Source organism: Triticum dicoccoides, chromosome 3A, assembly GCF_002162155.2.
Source record: "Triticum dicoccoides isolate Atlit2015 ecotype Zavitan chromosome 3A, WEW_v2.0, whole genome shotgun sequence".
NCBI classification, from domain to species: domain Eukaryota; kingdom Viridiplantae; phylum Streptophyta; class Magnoliopsida; order Poales; family Poaceae; genus Triticum; species Triticum dicoccoides.
In genome coordinates this window covers 734,711,965-734,727,706 of record NC_041384.1, presented here as the reverse complement: position 1 = coordinate 734,727,706, position 15,742 = coordinate 734,711,965, and positions in this window count along the sequence as shown.

The following is a 15,742-nucleotide window of genomic DNA, read 5'->3' as shown; positions in this document are numbered from 1 at the left end:
AGAATTTCACCTCATAGTTTTGAGATGTTTTTTCTTAAGCCCACAAACAGTTTATTTGTTTTCGTTGTTGATTTTTCAAAAACTCCATTCAAGCCTTATTCGTAAGGATGTTTTCTTTCAAATTCATCTATGGGAAGAGTTATCATTTTCTTCTCCATAATTTAATTCCAATGATCTACCTTCTATTCCTTCATCCGGAGGCATTGTGATGTTTCACTTTTCTCTCATCATCTTGAATTGTGAGGATCGTGTTCTTTCATGCTTATCCTTTTGACCGGAGTGTCGTGCCATCTATTCAAGTCCTCCCATCTTATCAAGTTTTCCATCCCTTCTCAACCGGAGTGCTGTTTGAAATCGTTCTACCGTTGTGCCATTCTTTCAATAGTTTCGGAGGCAGTGTCTTGTTGATTTCATCAAGCATACTCTCATCTTGTCAAGTTCTTATTCAATTCCTTTTCTTTTAGTCGGAGTGCTGTCCAAATTATATCATTCTTAATCCTTCTCTATCTTTACTTAACCGAAGTGGTTACAATATATATCATGCCCTTCAACCTCTGGGTTTTTTTCGCAATGTTCTTTGTCCCTCTTTTCTAACGGAGTGTTTTCAACTTTGTTCAATCTTCGTCGTATTCTTTCTTTTGAATTTGTTCAACCTCGCAAGGTTCTTTGGTTTCACTCGTTTATCAAGAAGCAACTTAGTTTTACCTCTTCTCTTTCTCTTCTGTTTTCCCTCCGGTGCCATTCTAGATCTCGGGACGAGATCCTCTCGTAGTGGTGGAGTGTTGTAACGCCCCGAGACCGATGTGCCAGGTGTCTTCGAGTTATTCGCTGTTGTTGCCATGTCTTTTTCTTGCGTGTTGCATCTTCTCATGTCATCATGTGCATTGCATCATCATATTTTCAAAACTTGCATCAGCCCTGGTCTCCTCATCCTCTCCGTTGTCCGTTCTGAGCCCAACCACAATTGCACGCGCCCGTGGCATGTACGAAATATTATTTTATAAGTGGCCGGAAAATGTTCTCGGAATGGGATGAGAGTTGGCGTGCGGTCTTGTTATAGTGTAGGTAGACCGCCTGCCAAGTTTCATCGCAATCGGGGTTCGTTTGATGCCCCAACGGATAACTATAGCGGCAGTATAGCCGGTCTAACGTCGGACGTTTTCGGTCCCTGAAAACTATTGCCGGGCCTCCCTCTCTCTTCTCTTGTCTTAGCCCGAGGCCTTCTGCACAGTCCACTACTCACCGTCAGACCCTACCTAACCTCTCGTCAGCCCGCGGCCCTCCTCGCGCGCGTCCGAATGTTGTCCCGAACCCGACCCGGACAGTCGTCACCGTTGGATCCGGATCATCCCCAAACATCTACAAAACATCACCGTTTTCTTATTTGGACTCCCTAGCCTATTTTTCCCGACCGTCCGATTACGATCGGAGGGACGGATTAGCCCCTACCCGAAAATCCCTTGCTATATATAGTCCATCCCATACCTAATTTGGAAAACCCTAGAAATCCTCCTCATGTCCCGTCGCTGCGCCACCACCCACTTCTCCCATCGGGATCCGCTCCAAACCAACCACTGCACCCCTCGCTCCCCTCTCGTTTCACCTACTCCTCCCAATCCAGATCCCACCAAATCCCGCCGCCACCTTCACCTTGTTATCTGTTCCCAACCAACCACCGTAGCCGATGCGCTATGCTCCTCCCTCGCCACAACAGCAGCACCCGAGGCCGACCTCCTCCCTCGCGACCCCCCCTCTCTCTCTCCCTTCATTCTCCCCCTTCTAGCTCTCTCGTGCTCTCAATTTCTCTCTCTTTCTCTCTCGACAGGTACAGGAGCAAGGAGGAGCTCGCCCCGGTTGGCATGGCGCCATGGCCACCGTTCCATGTCATCGAGCCTCGCCAAGTCCTCCTTCGCGCCGGATCCCCCTCTTCGACCTTCGCTGACTTCGTTCCGCGCCTCCTTGTGATCGTCGGGGCCGCCTAGTTCCCACGCCGCCGCTGGTCTTCTACCTGTCGAGGAGAGGAAGACAAAGCCCCTGCCTTGAGCCACTCCAGTGCCGCCGTTTCTCTGCTTCATCTGCTTCCAGCCGGACCACGAGGCGCGCCCGCAGCCCCAAGCTTGCCGTCCTCCCGCCGGAAAGCTCTACTAGCAGCGCTGCCAGGCCTCTGCTCCCGTTCCCGTCGCCCTGCCGCCAAGTCCCAGCGCGCACCACCGAAGGAACTCCGCCTCCTCGCCAAATCCAGCGCCTACCCCCCCTCGTCTGTGAACGCGACCATCGTCGGCAACCAGTAGCTCGCCGGAGCCAGCAGGACTCCTCGCCGCCAACCAAGTACCTCGCCGGAGGTCGCCCGCGTCGCCCGCCGACTCCCCTGCTTCGCCCCTTCTCTGAACTTGCCGCGCTCTGTTTCTCTGTCGAACGAGATGGGCAGCGCTGTACCGCTCGCTGGCGTGCGCTAGATGGGCCTCGCGTCGGCCCAGCGCGCCTAAGCCGGCCTGCCCGCTAGACCGCGCCAACCTCCCTCGCTGACCGGGCCGAGCCCCTGGTGAGGCCACCCCGCCGACGCCCCTCTTTTTTTTCTCTGCTGTTGGGCTGCCCAGATTCGGCCCGTTTTTTTTTTTTCCTGTCCAGCGAATTTAGCTATTTTCCCAGAGAGTGCCAGTTTTGCAGTTTAGTCCCTAGTCTTGATGTATATTATAACTCATGATCTATGCATCATATGTAAAAACTTAATATATGAAACTTGCTTAGAATTTTGTGTAGATTAATAATATCCAAGTTTCATGCATGTTTACAATGTTTAAACTGATGTTTGCTTTAATTTGCTCCTATGCCATGCTAAAATGGTTTATTTCATAACTAAATAACCGTAGCTCCAAACCTAATAAACTTTATATGTAAATGGGGTAGAATGTTGCCTAGTTTAACATGGTGGCATCATCTTGCATGTTTAACAACTCTAAAATATGGCTTAGGGCAGAACAGTACCAAATCTATAATATGCTCATGGGGTTTTATCGGAATTGTTGTTCGTTACTTCCGGACTCATTTAAACTTGACTAGATAGGTAGTTTTACTTTGCTTCTCCCTCTTGCCATGCTAACAACATTTAATCTTGTTGGGTACATAAACGAGATCGAACTAAATAACTTGAATGTGGTGTTTCGTCAATATGCAACGGAGTTGCATATTGAGCTCCACTTAATTTGTAGGATTGTTTGTGCACTTTGCCATGCCATGCCTCATTAAACCGGACATGCATCATACTTGTTTGCGCATCGTGCCATGTTGTTGTAGTGGTTGTTTACTTTGTTGTTTGCTTTCTTTCCGGTGTACTTCGTCTCATAATCCGGTAACGGCGTGTTTGTGAGGATCCGCTCGACCACGTCTGTTTGTCTTCTTCATGGACTCGTTCTTCTTCCTTGCAGGATTTTAGGCAAGATGACCATACCCTCGAAATCACTTCTATCTTTGCTTGCTTAGTTGCTCGCTCTTTTGCTATGCCTATGCTGCGATACCTACCACTTGCTTATAATGCCTCCCATATTGTTGAACCAAGCCTCTAACCCACCTTGTCCTAGCAAACCGTTGTTTGGCTATGTTACCGCTTTGCTCAGCCCCTCTTATAGCGTTGTTAGTTGCAGGTGAAGATTGAAGTTTGTTCCTTGTTGGAACATGGAGATATTGTTCCTTGTTGGAACATGTTTACTTGTTGGGATATCACAATATCTCTTATTTAATTAATGCATCTATATACTTGGTAAAGGGTGGAAGGCTCGGCCTTTTGCCTAGTGTTTTGTTCCACTCTTGCTGCCCTAGTTTCCGTCATATCGGTGTTAGGTTCCCGGATTTTGCGTTCCTTACGCGGTTGGGTGATATTGGGAACCCCTTGACAGTTCGCCTTGAATAAAACTCCTCCAGCAATGCCCAACCTTGGTTTTACCATTCGCCACCTAGCCTCTTTTTCCCTTGGGTTCCGCGGACTCAAGGGTCATCTTTATTTAAACCCCCCCCCCCCGGGCCAGTGCTCCTCTGAGTGTTGGTCCGAAACGGGCAGCCTGCGGGGCCACCTCGGGGCAACTCGAGGGTTGGTTTTACTCGTAGCTTGACCTATCCGGTGTGCCCTGAGAACAAGATATGTGCAGCTCCTATCGGGATTTGTCGGTGCATCGGGCGGCTTTGCTGGTTTTGTTTTTACCTGTCAAAATGTCTTGTAACCGGGATTCCGAGTCTGATCGGGTCTTCCCGCTAGAAGGAATATCCTTCGTTGACCGTGAGAGCTTGTGATGGGCTAAGTTGGGACACCCCTGCAGGGATTTGAACTTTCGAAAACCGTGCCCACGGTTATGGGTAGATGGGAATTTGTTAATGTCCGGTTGTAGAAAACCTGAAGTTGACCTGAATTAAAATACATCAACCGCGTGTGTAACCGTGATGGTCTCTTTCCGGCGGAGTTCATGAAGTGAACACGGTTTTGGAGTTATGCTTGACATAGGTTGTGCTAGGATCACTTCTTGATCATAGTTGTTCGACCGTGCTTTGCCTTCTCTTCTCGCTCTCATTTGCGTATGTTAGCCACCATATATGCTAGTCGCTTGCTGCAGCTCCACCTCATACTTTTACATTACCTATAAGCTTAAATAGTCTTGATCGCGAGGGTATGAGATTGCTGAGTCCCCGTGGCTCACAGATACTTCCAAAACCAACTTGCAGGTGCCGATGAGTCCGTGCAGATGACGCAACCAAGCTCAAGGAGGAGCTCGATGAAGATCTTGTCCTTTGTGTTGTTTCGTTCTATTTGATCAGTAGTGGAGCCCAGTTGGGGTTCATCGGGGACCTTGTCGCATTTGGGGTTCTTCTTTTATTTTGGTTCCGTAGTCGGACCTTGATTGTATTTGGATGATGCAATGCTTTATTCATGTATTGCGTGAAGTGGCGAGTGTAATCCAACGATGTATCTTTTACCCTATTGTATTACATTAGTTGTGTGAAGATCACCTCACTTGCGACATTGCTTTCAATGCGGTTATGCCTCTAAGTCGTACTTCGATACGTGGGAGATATAGCCGCATCGAGGGCGTTACATATATATATCTGGGAGGGGTGCCTAGCACACACCAGATCAATTGTTAGCCGTGTGTGGCGCCCCCCCTCCACCGTTTACACCCCCGGTCATATTTTCGTAGTGCTTAGGCGAAGCCCTGCGGAGATCACTTCACCATCACCATCACCACGCCGTCGTGCTGACGGAACTCATCTACTACCTCGACGTCTTGCTTGATCAACGAGGCGAGGGACGTCATCGAGCTGAACGTGTGTAGAATGTGGAGGTGTCGTGCGTTCGGCACTTGATCGGGTGAAGCGCGAAGAAGTTAGACTACATCACCTGCGTTGTGAAACGCTTCCGCTGATGTTCTACGAGGGTACGTAGACACACTCTTCTCTCGTTGCTATGCATCTCCATGGATAGAAAATTGTGTGTGCGCAGAATTTTTTTGTTTCCATGCAACGTTTCCCAACAGTGGCATCAGAGCCAGGTCTATGTGTAGGTGATATGCACGAGTAGAGAACATAGAGTCATATTGCTTACAACCAACGTCTTATTTTGATTCGGCGATATCGTGGGATGAAGTGGCCCGAACCAACCTTACATGTCCACGCACATGAGACCGGTTCCACTGACTGACATGCAACTAGTTTTGCATAAAGGTGGCCGGCGGGTGTCTGTTTCTCCTACTTTAGTTGAATCAATTTTGACTATGTCCGGTCCTTAAAGAAGGTTGAAATAGCAAACTTGATGAAACACCATTGTGGTTTTATGCGTAGGTAAGAACGGTTCTTGCTAGAAGCCTGTAGCAGCCATGTAAAACTTGCAACAACAAAGTAGAGGACGTTTAACTTATTTTTGCAGGGCATGTTGTGATGTGATATGGTCAAGACATGATGTGATAAACGTTATTGTATGATATGATCAGGTTTTGTAAGTTATCGACAACCGACAGAAGCCTTATGGCTGTCTCTTTATTGTATGAAGTGCAAACGCCATGTAATTGCTTTACTTTATCACTATGCGTTAGCGATAGTTGTAGAGGCAATAGTTGGCGAGACGACCACGACGCAACGATGGAGATCAAGGTGTTGAGCCGGTGATGATGGATATCATGATGATGCTTTGGAGATGGAGATCAAAAGCACAAGATGATGATGGCCATATCACATCACATATTTTGATTCCATGTTATGTTTATATTTTATGCATCTTGTTTTGCTTAGAACGATGGTAGCATTATAAGATGATCCGTTCACTAAATTTCAAGATACAACTGTTCTCCCTGAGTATGCACAATTGCGAAAGTTTGTCATTTCGAGACAGCACGTGATGATCGGGTGTAATAGACTCTACGTTCACATACAATGGGTGTAAGACAATTTTGCACATGTGGAATACTTGGGTTAAACTTGACGACCCTAGCATGTACAGACATGGCCTCGGAACACTGGAGACCTAAAGGTCGAACATGAGTCATATAGTAGATATGATCAACATAGAGATATGTTCACCATTGATGACTACCCCATCTCACATGATGATCGGACATGGGTTAGTTGATATGGACCATGTATCACTAAGAAAACTTGACGGATGTTTTTAAGTGGGAGTTCATTAGTAATTTGATTAATTGAACTTATTTTATCATGAACTTAGTCCTGATAGAATTTGCAAATCTATGTTGTAGATCAATAGCCCACGATGTAGTTCCCCTATTTTTGATATGTTCCTAGAAAAAACTAAGTTGAAAGATGATAGTAGCAATGATGCGGACTGTGTCCGTGATCTGAGGATTATCCTCATTGCTACACAGAAGAATTATGTCCTTGATGCACCTCTAGGTGACAGACCTGTTGCAGGAGCAGCTGCAGACGATATGAACATTTTGCAAAGCTCGATATGATGACTACTTAATAGTTTAGTGCACCATGCTTTACGGCTTAGAACCGGGACTTCAAAAACTTTTTTGAACGCCACAGCGCCTATGAGATGTTCCATGAGTTGAAATTGCTCTTTCAGACTCATGCCCGTGTCGAGAGGTATGAGACCTCTAACAAATACTTTTCCTACAAGATGGAGGAGAATAGCACAGCCAGTGAGCATGTGCTCAGAATGTCTGGGTACTACAATCACTTGAATTAAGTGGGAGTTAATCTTCGAGATAAGATAGTGATTGACAGAATTCTCTAGTCACTATCACCAAGCCACTAGAACTTAGTGATGAACTAATATGCAAGGGATAACGAAACTGATTCCCGAGCTCTTCAGGATGCTGAAATCGGAGAAGGTAGAAATCAAGAAAGAGCATCAAGCGTTGATGTTTAACAAGACCACTAATTTCAAGAAAAAAGGCAAGGGAGAGAAAGGGAACTTCAAGATGAATGGCGAGCAAGTTGCCACTCCCATGAAGAAACTCAAAGCTGGACACCAACGCTGAAACCGAGTGCTTCTAATGCAAAGGAAATGGTCACTGGAAGCGGAACTTCCCCAAATACATGCCAGATAAGAAGGATGGCAAAGTGAACAAAGGTATATTTGATATACATGTTATTGATGTGTATTTTACTAGTGTTTATAGTAACCCCTAGGTATTTGATACCGGTTCAGTTGCTAAGATTAGTAACTCAAAACAGGAGTTGCAAAATGAACAGAGACTAGTTAAGGGCAAGGTAACGATGTGTGTTGGAAGTGATTCCAAGGTTGATAAGATCACCATCGCACACTCCCTCTACCTTCAGGATTAGTGTTGGACCTAAATAAATGTTATTTGGTGTTTGTGTTAAGCATGAATATGATTAGATCATGTTTATTGTGATACAGTTATTCATTTAAGTCAGAGAATAATTGTTGTCCTGTTTACATGAATAAAACCTTCTATGGTCATACACCCAATGTAAATGGTTTATTGAAACTCGATCGTAGTGATACACATATTCATAATATTGATGCCAAAAGATGCAGAGTTGACAATGGTAGTGCAACATATTTGTGGCGCTGCCATTTAGGTCATATTGGTGTAAAGCGCATGAAGAAACTCCGTGCGGATGGACTAATCACTTGATACTTGCGAACCATGCCTGATGGGCAAGATGACTAAAACTCCGTTCTCCGGAACAATGGAGCGAGCTAATGACTTATTGGAAATAATACATAATGATGTATGCGGTCTGATGAGTGTTGAAGCATGCTACCTCTTGAGCACTGCGTTGGATTTCCTTGAAGAGGAAAGGATGATGCAGCAAAGTAGTGTAAGTATTTCCCTCAGTTTTTGAGAACCAAGGTATCAATCCAGTAGGAGGCTACGCGCGAGTCCCTCGTACCTACACAAAACAAATAACTCCTCGCAACGAACGCAAAGGTAAAAAGCAAAGGTAATAGCAAAGTGTTGGAAGATTAATATGATGAAGATAGACCCGGGGGCCATAGGTTTCACTAGTGGCTTCTCTCAAGAGCATAAATATTTTACGGTGGGTGAACGAATTACTGTTGAGCAATTAATAGAATTGAGCATAGTTATGAGAATATCTAGGTATGATCATGTATATAGGCACTACTAGGGAAAACCTTATACACAGAATATTACCAGCAACGCTCTTCAAAATACGACGCTACTGCTATTTAGCAGCAGCGCATTCCGTGAAAACACGCCGCTGAATAGAAAATAGCAGTAGCGCGTCATCTCTAAACCGCGCTGCTGCTCCCATTGCCATGACCTCGTCGTCCAGCTAGTTATAGCAGTAGCGCCTTATGCCTTACCCCGCTACTGCTATTCTCCTTAGCTGTAGCGCTTTCTCATGCCTGCGCTACTACTAACCCTACCTTATCCCCACACGTACGGCCGACCCTGTCTCTCTCACTCACTCTCCCTCTCTCAGTCACTCCCGCCCGTGCCGATAACCGTTGTCGTTCGTCGCCGCCGCCGCCGTCATCCGCCCGCCACCGAGGTACTCCCTCCTTCCATCCCTCCTCCTCCCACCGTGCCCTCCTCACTCCTCCTCCCTCTGCCTGCGGCCGCCCCCTCCTCCCTCCTCCGCCGGCAGCCCTCCTCCTCCTCCTCCGACCGCCCCTCCCTTCTCCTCCTCCGGTCGGCCCCTCCTCCTCCTCCGGCCGCCCCCTCCCCCTCCTCTCTCCTCCCTCCCTCCTCCCTTGTCTCTGTTTTTGCAAATCATAGGTGTCGGTGTCAAAACCGGCGGATCTCGGGTAGGGGGTCCCGAACTGTGCCTCTAGGCGGATGGTAACAGGAGACAAGGGGCACGATGTTTTTACCCAGGTTCGGGCCCTCTCGATGGAGGTAAAACCCTATGTCCTGCTTGATTAATATTGATGATATGGTTAGTACAAGAGTACATCTACCACGAGATCAAGGAGGCTAAACCCTAGAAGCTAGCCTATGGTATGATTGTTCTACGAACTAAAACCCTTCGGTTTATATAGACACCGGTGAGGGCTAGGGTTACACAGAGTCGGTTACAATGGTAGGAGATCTACATATCCGTTACGCCAAGCTTGCCTTCCACGCCAAGGAAAGTCCCTTCTAGACACAGGACGAAGTCTTCAATCTTGTATCTTCATAGTCAAGGAGTCCGGTCGAAGGTATAGTCCGGCTATCCGGACACCCCCTAATCCAGGACTCCCTCAGTAGCCCCTGAACCAGGCTTCAATGACGACGAGTCCGGTGCGCAAATTGTCTTCGACATTGCAAGGCGGGTTCTCCACCAAATTCCGTGTACCTGTTGAATAATGTCTGGTTTCTTGTAAATGTAGCGCTCCTTGGCTTCTACGCCCAATAATGGCCGTCTTCCATGTGTCAAACGAATACGAAAAGTCAGGGTGTTTTTACATTTACACCCTAGCCACGTGAATGAGCCGCCTATTTAAGGGGACGAGGATTTAGATCCAAACCACACCTTCTCCCCTCCGCGAGTATTCATCAGAGCGTATCCGACAGAGGTCCATTCTATCATGGCCGGCCGCCGCAGCTCCTCCTCTCGTCCTTCCAGCCCTCAGCCCGGAGATTGGGAGAGATGCTCCATCCCGCACAGCGAGCTAGTGACGCTCCAGACCAAGGGATTTCTCCCCCGGCCTATATGGTCCCGGTTCGAGCCGGACTTGCCACCTATAATGGCAGAGAGCAAGCGGAGAGCGCCCCCAATCCCTCCAAAGGAGAGCGGGTATGCCGTGTCCCTTACTTAATAAGAGGGCTCGGATTTCCAATTCATCCATTTCTCCGGGGGCTCCTGGAGTTCTATGGCCTTTGCACAACCTCACGCCTGCCTCCATATTGCATATTGCGGGCTTCGTAGCCCTTTGCGAGCTGTTTTTGGGCTGCGAGGCTCATTTCGCGCTGTGGAAAAGGCTATTCTGCCTTGTGCCCCGTTCTCAGAAGAGGTCAATATATCAAGTGGGCGGAGCCAAAGTGTGGCGCATCGCCGGGACCGGATATCTATCCGGAACCCCAAAGAAGGCGTCCGAGGACTGGCCTTCGGAATGGTTTTATATAGAGGACGTCCCGCTGCCGGATCCTGTTCGGATCGGCCTCCCTGAGTTCGAAAGTGCTCCCCTAAAGAAGCGCCTAAGCTGGCGTCCATGGAGCCCTTAGAGGGAAAGCGACAAGGACGTTCTTTACTTGATGGGCCGGATAAGATTGTTAGCTCATTTCGGACTAACCATGATCGGGGTCATGGCCGCATGCATCATGTGAGGGGTGCAGCCGCTTCAGTATAGAGGCCACCCCATGTGGGACTTCAACGGGGAGGACGACGCCACCCACCACGGCCGTAAGGGGCCGGATTCGGCTGCCGCTCTAATAAAGATCTTGTCCGCTTTGTACAAGGGAGAAGAGGAGGAATTTCTCCGCGTCAACCCACAGGGTGGATTTTCTATGTACAATCCCCCAAGTTGGGTAAGTGGACACTTTTACTTGCCCACCCATTTTATATTCCCATCGTTAAATATTCAGTCTAACGACTTCAACGTACGAACTGCGCCAGGCTGTTAAAGAAATAAACAGCCCTCCTCCATAACCCGAGGATCCGGGATCATCCCTCGACCTGGCCTCTCAAGAGGATCCAGACTTATCTGTGGAGCTTATTGATGGGGTGTTTCATCAATTGAGCAAGGACAACGCCTTGGTGGCCATTACGGCCGATTACCCATGGCTACTCCCAACCTCACAGGTAACTGAGACCGAAGTCCCAGCACTTTGAAAAGGGATCTATCCTCGCGTGTTTTCGATTGCCGTATGACAACCGTGTTTTGCAGGGGAGGTCCTTGAGACGGGAGGCTGAGCCTGCGGCGACTAGCCAACGAGGGGCGGCAAGGCCCCTCGGGCTGAAAAGAAGTGCGGTCCAGACTGAGACGTCAACGCAAAGGTATAGCGCGCCATCTTATTCCCAGGTGTTATTACTTCAAGGCATATTAACGCTCGTGCTCTCTTCAGGACGAAGAGACCTGGCCGGACTATATCGGGAGAGGTTGCCAATCGCGCCTCCACCAGCCAGGCTCCATAGCCTGGTCCGGAAGCGGAGGCGAACACAAGGCGCGCACCGGATGCTCCTCCGATAGAGGATGCGGACAGGCTGTCTGCCACTAATTCCGAGGTGGAGAGTGCCATGAACCACAGGCGTCGCCAGACAGTTCTTCGCGACGCTTGTTTCTCCCAAGAGGCATTGAATGCCTTCAATTCGGGAGATGCGTACCTCCGTGCCGCTCAAAGTGGTCTAGCCAGAGCCACGGGGCAATATGTAAAAGACATACGGGTAAGAAAATTTTGGTAATTATATATATACCAGTAGCCCCCGAGACTTGAAACAGTTAGAATAACTGATTTAAGGATCATTTGTTATGCAGGTTCTTACAGAAAAGAATACCCTACTGTCCCAGGAGCTGGAAGAGTGCAAAGCCCAACTTGAGGCCGCACTAGCCGCGGCAGGGGAGCCCAAGGAGACCCCCTCTGGTAATATACGCTTCGAAAGATAGGTATTTTGCGAAGTGCGGCATGGGTGCAAATCTGACAAATGAAATTGCAGATGGCACCAGATTGAATCCGGAAAAGCAACAACTCCTACGCCAGCTAAAGGCTGGTGAGAGTGTGCTGACAAAGGTGAGGCGGGAGAAGAAAAATCTCCAAGATGCCAACACCAAGCTGGGCGTTGAACTGAAGGATGTTCGTGCCCAGCTGTTGGACTCCATTAAGGAGAATCAGCGGCTTCGACGCGACATATTTAGTAAGTGCTTAAACGAACTTTGAAAAAAAAGAGTTCAGTGAGGAAGTCGACTAACAGAGTAATGTTTGTAGGTATGCTAACAGGTCGTCCTGCAGAGGAAATGCCCGGTTCTACGGGTGACCTTCTTCCCGAGCTCTCACAACTGCACGAGCGAGTTCGGCAGGTGATGCAAGGCGTCGCCCAGGCCTTGAGGCCATCCGTCTCCATGCCCGAAGGCCTTGGGAGAGCTTGTAGAGAAGCTAAAGGGAGCGCGGTGGCGCTTCCGATTGTGGAAGATGTCGGCCTGCCGTCAAGGCACCAGGGAGGCCTGGGCCATGGTGAAGATGCGGTACACGAAGGCTGACCCAAACCACATGGCCGAGGTGAGACCCGTGGGGCCCGATGGGAAGGAGTTCCCTGTGAGCTTAGTATACGGCCAAGTAGAATTGGCCGCAAAGTATTCCCAACAGGACTGTAAGCTAGATAGCCTGTTAGATGGTATTGAAGAGGAATACCATCAGTCAGATTGACTATGTAATTTTAATTGACATGTGTAATGCCTTCTAGCCGGATTGTAGATCGTTTGTCATGGCCGACCTTTTCGCTTCAACCTCGGGACCTGACGGTCCGGAGTGTGTCTGAATACCCTCACGGTTATATAAGAACCGGGGTATGCATGGAGACCAGGTGTAGGGGTCATTAGTGCTTGAATAGACAAGTGCCCAACTGTTGAGGAACGTAGTAATTTCAAAAAAATTCCTACAGACACGCAAGATCATGGTGATGCTTAGCAAAGAGAGGGGAGAGTGTTGTCTACGTACCCTCGTAGACCGTTCGCGGAAGCGTTATATCAACGCAGTTGATGTAGTCGTACGTCTTCACGTCCGACCGATCCAAGTACCGAAAGCACGGCACCTCCGAGTTCTGCACACGTTCGGCTCGGTGACGTCCTCGCCTTCTCGATCCAGCAAGAGGGGCGAAGTAGTAGATGAGTTCCGGCAGCACGACAGCGTGGTGACGGTGTTGGTGAAGAACAATCTCCGCAGGGCTTCGCCTAAGCACTACGAAAACTATGACAGAGGATAAACTAGAGGAGACGGGGTTGCCAGCACACGGCTTGGTGTTTCTTGATGTGTCCTTTGTGCTAGCCCTGCCCCTCTATTTATATGTTGAGCCCTGGGGTCGAAACTTGGAGTAAAAGTCTCCACAAAGTCGGTTTCACCCGAAAGGCAAGAGTCCTTCTCGAACTCCAGGGCCAAACGCCAGTGATCCCGGCGTCTGGACCCAGACGCCAGGGACCCTAGCGTCTGGCCCCTGGACTCCGCAAAACTTCCTTTTGCACTTTCCAAAAACCTTGTGGGCTTTCCCCTTTGGCCCAAATAAAGTGTTCTCGTACCCAAACATTTCGGGAAACATCCGGAACCCCTTCCGGTGATTTCCGGAACCCTTCCGGTGACCAAACACTATTATCATATATATCAAACTTTATCTCCGAACCATTCCGGAGTTCCTCGTCATGTCCGTGATCTCATCTCGGACTTTGAACAACATCCAGTCACCAACATACATAACTCATATAGTACTATATCGTCAACGAACGTTAAGCGTGCGGACCCTACGGGTCGAGAACTATGTAGACATGACCGAGACACGTCTCCGGTCAATAACCAATAGCGCGACCTGATGCCCATATTGGCTCCTACATATTCTACGAAGATCTTTATCGGTCAGACCGCATAACAACATACGTTGTTCCCTTTGTCATCGGTATGTTACTTGCCCGAGATTCGATCGTCGGTATCCAATACCTAGTTCAATCTCGTTACCGGCAAGTCTCTTTACTCGTTCCGTAATACATCATCTCGCAACTAACATATTAGTTACAATGCTTGCAAGGCTTATGTGATGTGCATTACCGAGAGGGCCCATCGATACCTCTCCGACAATCGGAGTGACAAATCCTAATCTCGAAATACGCCAACCCAACATCTACCTTTGGAGACACCTGTAATGCTCCTTTATAATCACCCAGTTACGTTGTGACGTTTGGTAGCACCCAAAGTGTTCCTCCGGCAAACGGGAGTTGCATAATCTCATAGTCATAGGAACATGTATAAGTCATGAAGAAAGCAATAGAAACATACTAAACGATCGGGTGCTAAGCTAATGGAATGGGTCATGTCAATCAGATCATTCAACTAATGATGTGATCCCGTTAATCAAATAACAACTCCTTTGTCTATGGTTAGGAAACATAACCATCTTTGATTAACGAGCTAGTCAAGTAGAGGCATACTAGTGACACTCTGTTTGTCTATGTATTCACACATGTATTATGTTTCCGGTTAATACAATTCTAGCATGAATAATAAACATTTATCAAGATATAAGGAAATAAATAATAACTTTATTATTGCCTCTAGGGCATATTTACCCTTCAGTCTCCCACTTGCACTAGGGGTAATAATCTAGTTCACATCGCCATGTGATTTAACAACAATAGTTCACATCACCAAGTGATTAACACCCATAGTCCACATTGATATGTGACCAACACCCAAAGGGTTTACTATAGTCAATAATCTAGTTCACATTGTTTATGAGATTAACACCCAAAGAGTACTAAGGTGTGATCATGTTTTGCTTGTGAGACAATATTAGTCAACGGGTCTGTCACATACAGATCCGTAAGTATTTTGCGAATTCTATGTCTACAATGCTCTGCATGGAGCTACTGTTGGGGAACGTAGTAATTTCAAAAAAATTCCTACGCACACGCAAGATCATGGTGATGCATAGCAACGAGAGGGGAGAGTGTTGTCTACGTACCCACGCAGACCGACCACGGAAGCGTTGATACAACATAGAGGAAGTAGTCGTACGTCTTCCGGATCCAACCGATCCAAGCACCGTTACTCCGGCACCTCTGAGTTCTTAGCACACGTACAACTCGATGACGATCCCCGGGCTCCGATCCAGCAAAGCGTCGGGGAGGAGTTCCGTCAGCACGACGGCTTGGTGACGATCTTGATGTTCTACCGTCGTAGGGCTTCGCCTAAGCACCGCTACAATATGATCGAGGTGGAATATGGTGGCAGGCGGCACCGCACACGGCTAAGGAACGATATCAAGGATCAACTTGTGTGTCTAGAGGTGCCCCCTGCCCCCGTATATAAAGGAGCCAAGGGGGAGGGGGCAGCTGGCAAGGAGGAGGGCGCGGGAGGAGTCCTACTCCTACCAGGAGTAGGACTTCCCCCCCCCCCAATCCTAATTGGAATAGGATTCCCCGAGGGGGAAGAGAGTGAGGGGGGCCGGCCACCTCTCCTTGTCCTAATAGGACTTGGGGAGGGGGGAGGTGCCCGGCCCACCTTGGGCTTCCCCTTTCTCCTTTCCACTAAAGCCCACTAAGGCCCATATAGCTCCCGGGGGGTTCCGGTAACCTCCCGGTACTCCGGTAAAATCCCGATTTCACCCGGAACACTTCCGATAT